Genomic DNA, 5,968 nt, shown 5'->3' with positions numbered 1-5,968 from the left:
TATATATATGCATACATATATATATAATAAAAAATATAATATAATATAATAAAAATTATAATGAACTATAACATGAGTATAAATATATATATATATATATATATATATATATATATATATATATATATATATATATATATATATATATATATATATATATTGGCTTTATAATACTAGAATTTGAATTTGCGCGCGCAAGCGCGCGCCTGACTATAGCATTTGCATATATTTTCATGCTTATGATATATTCGACCAATCACGTTACGAATAGTTTGATGCCACATACATTTCATCTCAATTTTATATTAGGATGTTGGATTAATGTTTGAGTTTGATTAATTAACTTAAATTAATTATTATTTCTATCAATCTATAATCGGATTTCTTATAAAGTTACAAATTAGTTTAATTATTTATATATATAAAAGAAAAGGCATTATCATTCAATAATATTATTCTTCTAAAATCTTATTCATTAACTATAACTAATTATCAGTTAATTATAAATGAGATACAGAATATTAATTATTAATTATTAATTATTCAGCTACAGTATACTATATAAAATCAGATATAATAATAAATGTTATTTAACAATCTTATTTTTATTTAGTAACATATGACTTGTACTATTCTTTGTTACTTTTAGAACAAGGGTCTATTGAATTTCACGCGTGTCTTTTACAACTTTTCCTCATAGAGTTTCAAGTTTCATGTGGCGAGAAATCGTCCTGGAATTACTCAAGTACTTTTTATGGGTTCTAAGAACTCGGTTACAATGTCCTTTTGTACCGAAATATAAATTTTTATTTTATTTCTTTTTTTATAAATAAAACAGAGTTAACTAAAAGATATTTATTACAACTAGTAAGAATTAAAGCATTAAATGAATGATTTGAATATTTACTTGGAATATAAAATTTAATTAATTTTAATCATCTAATATTTAGTATTTGAATATTTCATTTGAATTCGCGCTCTCATAATTGAAAGCGCTCTAATAACAGGTAGCGTCACCTGTTGGATGCACTAGGTGCATCACAAAAGTAAGCACCCCACAGTTTTTTTTTTTTTTAATTTTTGAACTTTTTTTTTAATTGCATCGTTAGTTCGTCGTTTGTTCAAGTTAGCCCCCCTATCGCATTTTTTAATATTTTGGTAGCAATGCGGGTCATGAAACCTCTTTTTTCGATTGTTCATGTATATAAAACATTTTTTCCTACTTCACATTGTTTATTTGTTGTTTAATTAACATTTTTAATTAGCTGAATACTGTGAATTTTTATTCTAAATATTCGCTCTGTGCATGCGTCAACTTTACGTTTAGACTTTTAGCGCGGTCTTTTGAAAATTATAGTGACAAGTAAATTCATATCATATCATATGTAAAAAATTTAAAAATCTACAACTGTAATATTTTAGGAATTAGGAATCACTTTTTAATTTATTGAAATCATTAAAAAAAAAAAATTGTTAGACGTCAGCCAATATCAATATCATTAAGTAAATAAATAAATTACTAATAAATATTCATTCCTTTTTAAATTTCTTAAAAAATATAGAAACAATTTTTAATCAATGCCTGTATATTTTTTTTTAATATTCATTAATTCTATTTTCATGAATAATACGAATTATTATTAAAATAAAAAAGAAATAACAAATAACAAAAAATTTTGATAATTTATTAAAATAAAACTTATTATAAATCTATTAAAAACTACACGTTGCTTTTTTGTCCTGTGACTTCTATAATTAAAATTATAAGAATAATAAACTCACTCTAATCACTGTGCTTGTCACCATAATTTTCAAAAGACCGCGCTAAAAGTCTAAACGTAAAGTTGACGCATGCGCAGAGCGAATATTTAGAATACAAATATTCAGCTAATTAAAAATGTTAATTAAACAACAAATGAACAATATGAAGTAGGAAAAGAAGTTTTATATCCACGAACAATTAAAAAAAGAGGTTTCATGACCCGTATTGCTACCGAAATATTAAAAAATGTGATAGGGGTGCTAACTTGAAGGTACATTATTAATAAATTTTTTTTTAAATAAATAAACGGAGAACTAACAAATGTTGATAGTGGACAATAAAGAACAAACGACGAGCTAACGATATGATAAAAAAAAAGTTCAAAAATTTAAAATAAAAACTCTGGGGTGCTAACTTTTATTAGTGCTAAGTTTTATTTAGTGAACTAACTATCCGGGCCAAGCTACAGTTTATGTAGAAATAATTCCAGTGCACTCTGGTGGCCGTAGATGCAAGCTGTGAATTAACTTTTTTTAGTGTGGTTGCGTATCTATAGGAGGATTACTACACATTTTTATTTTATCTAGTCTGTGGCGCTGGCTTTTCTCCATGAAAAAAAAGTCAGGATCGAAATTCGTGAGCACGCTATAGTTTGTGCTGATAAAATTTAATAATTTCAAGTATTTTAATTGTTATAAGTTGTTATAAGTGGATATAATTAATTAATAATAGTAAAATAAAGCATGTATTACTGTTATAATATACAATTTAGAAAAAAAAAGTACCGTAGAATTAAATAAAATATTCCAACCCCGAAATACCGTTCTGCTTACAGTAAACACAGTCGGTAGTCTGGCGCTCCGTTTGATTGAACGGAACTTGGCGCCAGATTCTACCGAATCTGTGGATCACTATGTTATACATTAGCCAAAATAATTCAGCTTTTAAACATCTTTTGACCCGTTCAAGTTAATAATTTTTAAATTTTGCTAATGATAATTAATTTTAACAAAAATAACGAAATAAATGAGCTTTTGATACCCTTTCGTTTCCTTTTAGTCGACCTATAACTCATTTTAATTATAATAATTAATATTTTACAATTAACCAAAAAAAATGGGCGATTGATATACTCTTGTTTCTTCTCAGTCGACCTCTGACTTATTTTAAAAATAATAATTTATATTTCATCAATTAACCGAAATACATGGGCCGTTAATACTTTCTCGTTTCACTTGAGTCAACCTATGACTTTTTTTGGTAATAATAATTACTTTTTTATCCAATAGCAGGTATAAATCAGCTGTTTAACATCTTTTGACTCTTCCGAGTTGATAATTTATTAATTTTACTAACAATTATTAATATTTTATTGATTAACCGGAATATATGGGCAATCGATACGTTCTAATTTCTTTTGAGACATTTCGTGACTTATTTTGATGATCATAATTACTATTTTATGCATAATCCAGAATCAATCATCTCTTGAATATCTTTCGACCCGATCGAGTTGATAATTTATGGATTATACTAATAATAATTGATATTCCACTAATAAACCGAAATAAATTAGCCTTCGATACTCTCTCGATCCCTTTCAGTCGACCAAAGACTTATTTTTGTGATAATTATTAATATTTTATCAATTAACCAAAAAAAATGGGCAAACGATATTGTTTCGTTTTTTATATGTTAAACTCTGAATTAATTTAATAATAATAATGGATATTTGATCGATAAATCAATAAAATAAATGAGCGATCGATACTCTCTTTATTTTTCTGAGTCGACATTTAACGGATTTTAACGATAATAATTAATATTTTATCAATAAGCTAATATAAATGGGCGATCGATACTCTCTTCTTTCTTTTGCGTGAACCTGTGACGTTTTTTGATAATAATTATTACTAATCTATCTATTTGCTGGAATAACTCAGCTGTAAAATATCTTTTGATTTGTTCGAGTTCATAATTTGATAATTTAAACAATAACTATCAAAATTTGATTGACTTACTGAAATAAATGGGCCATCGATACTATCTTGTTTGCTTAAGTCAACCTGTGACTCATGTTGATGATAATAATAGCTATTTTATTCATAAACCGGAATAAATCAGCAGTTAGACATCTTTTCATCCGTCCGAGATGAAAATTTATTAATTTTAGTAACAATTATTGATATTTCGCTAGATAACCAAAATAAATGAGCCTGTGATACTCTCTCGTTTCCTCTCAGTTGACCTATGACTTATTTCAATAACAATAATTTATATTTCCTCAACTATCCGAAAAAATGGGCGATTGATACTCTATCGTTTCTTATAAGTCGAACTATGACTTGATTTGATAATAATAATTAATATTTGATAAATTTATCACAACAAATATGCTATCGATACTCTCTTGGATCCCGTTATCTAACTTGTGACTTATTTTGATGAAAATAATGACTGTTTTATACATTAGCCTGATTAAATCAGCTGTTGAACATCTTTTGACCCGTCCAAGTGTATAATTTTTTAATTTTAATAACAATATTTAATATTTTGTTAATTAACCGAGATCAATGAGTCATTAATTCTCTTTTGTTTCCTCTTTTTCGACCTATGACTTATTTTGATAATAATAATTGATATTTTATGAATTAACCAAAATTAATTAGTGATTGATACTTCCTCGTTTCTTCTAAGTCGACCTATAACTTATTTCGATAATAATAATTACTTTTTTGTACAAAAGCAAGTATAAATCAGCTGTTCAACGTCTTTTGACACTTTCGAGTTGATAATTGATTAATATTACTAATAATTATTAATATTTTATTGATTAATCGGAATAAATCGGCTGTCGATACTCTCTCATGTCCTTAAACAAACCTGTAAATTATTTTAATAATAATAATTACTATTTAATCCATTGGCCGGAATAAATCAGCTTTTAAATATCTTTAGACCCGTCAGAGTTGAATATTTTTAAATTTCAATAATAATAATTGATTTTACATAAATGTACCGGAATAAATAAGCCTTCGATACTCTCTCCTTCCTTTTAAGTCTAGCTATGACTCATTTTAATAATAATCATTAATATTTTATCAATCAACCAAAAAAAATGCGCAATCGATATTCTTTCGTTTCTTCTAAGTCGACCTATGACTTATTTTAAAAAATAATAATTAATATTTTATCAATTAACCGAAATAAATGGGCCGTTGATACTCTTTCGTTTCACTTGAGTCAACCTATGACTTTTTTTGATAATAATAATTACTTTTTTTATACAATGGCAGGTATAAATCAGCTGTTAAACATCTTTCGACTCTTCCGAGTTGATAATTTATTAATTTTTCTAATAATTATTAATATTTTATTGATCAACCGAAATATATGGGCTATCGATACGTTGTAATTTCCCTAGAGTGATACCGTGACTTATTTCAATAATCATTATTACTATTTTATGCATAATCCAGAATAAATCAGCTGTTGAATATCTTCCGACTCGATCGGGTTGATAATTTATTGATTTTACTAATGATAATTGATTTTTCACTAATTAACAAAAATAAATGAGCCTTCAATACTCTCTTTTTCCCTTTAAGTCGACATCAGAATTATTTTAATGATAATAATTAATATTTTATCAATTAACCAAAAAAAATATGCGATCAATACTCTCTCGTTTCTCAACAGCCGAACTATGACTTGATTTAATAATATTAATTTATATATGATCAATTCATTAAAAGAAATATGATATCGATACTATCTCGGATCCCTTGATTAAACTTGTGACTTATTTTGGAAAAAAATAATTACTATTTTATACATTAGCCGGAATAAATCAGCTGTTAAACATCTTTTGACCCGTCTCAATTGATAATTGTTTAATTTTATTAATAATAATTAATATTCTATTAATTACCCGAGAGAAATGAGCCATCGATACTTTCTCATTATCTTTTTTCCAACCTATGACTTATTTTGATAATTATGATAAATTTATTATCAATTTACTAAAATAAATAAGCGATCAATTCTCTCTTTTTTCTTCTAATTCGACCTATAACTGATTTTAATAATAAAAATTAATATTTAATCAATTAACCAGTATAAATGGGCAATAGATACTCTTTCGTTTCTTCTAAGTCGACCTATAACTTATTTTAATAATAATGATTGATATTTTATCATTTAACA

Source organism: Cotesia glomerata, linkage group LG3 (assembly GCF_020080835.1).
Source record: "Cotesia glomerata isolate CgM1 linkage group LG3, MPM_Cglom_v2.3, whole genome shotgun sequence".
NCBI classification, from domain to species: Eukaryota; Metazoa; Arthropoda; class Insecta; order Hymenoptera; family Braconidae; genus Cotesia; species Cotesia glomerata.
The sequence above is the reverse complement of the archived record's forward strand: the minus strand, read 5'-3'. Positions refer to the sequence as shown.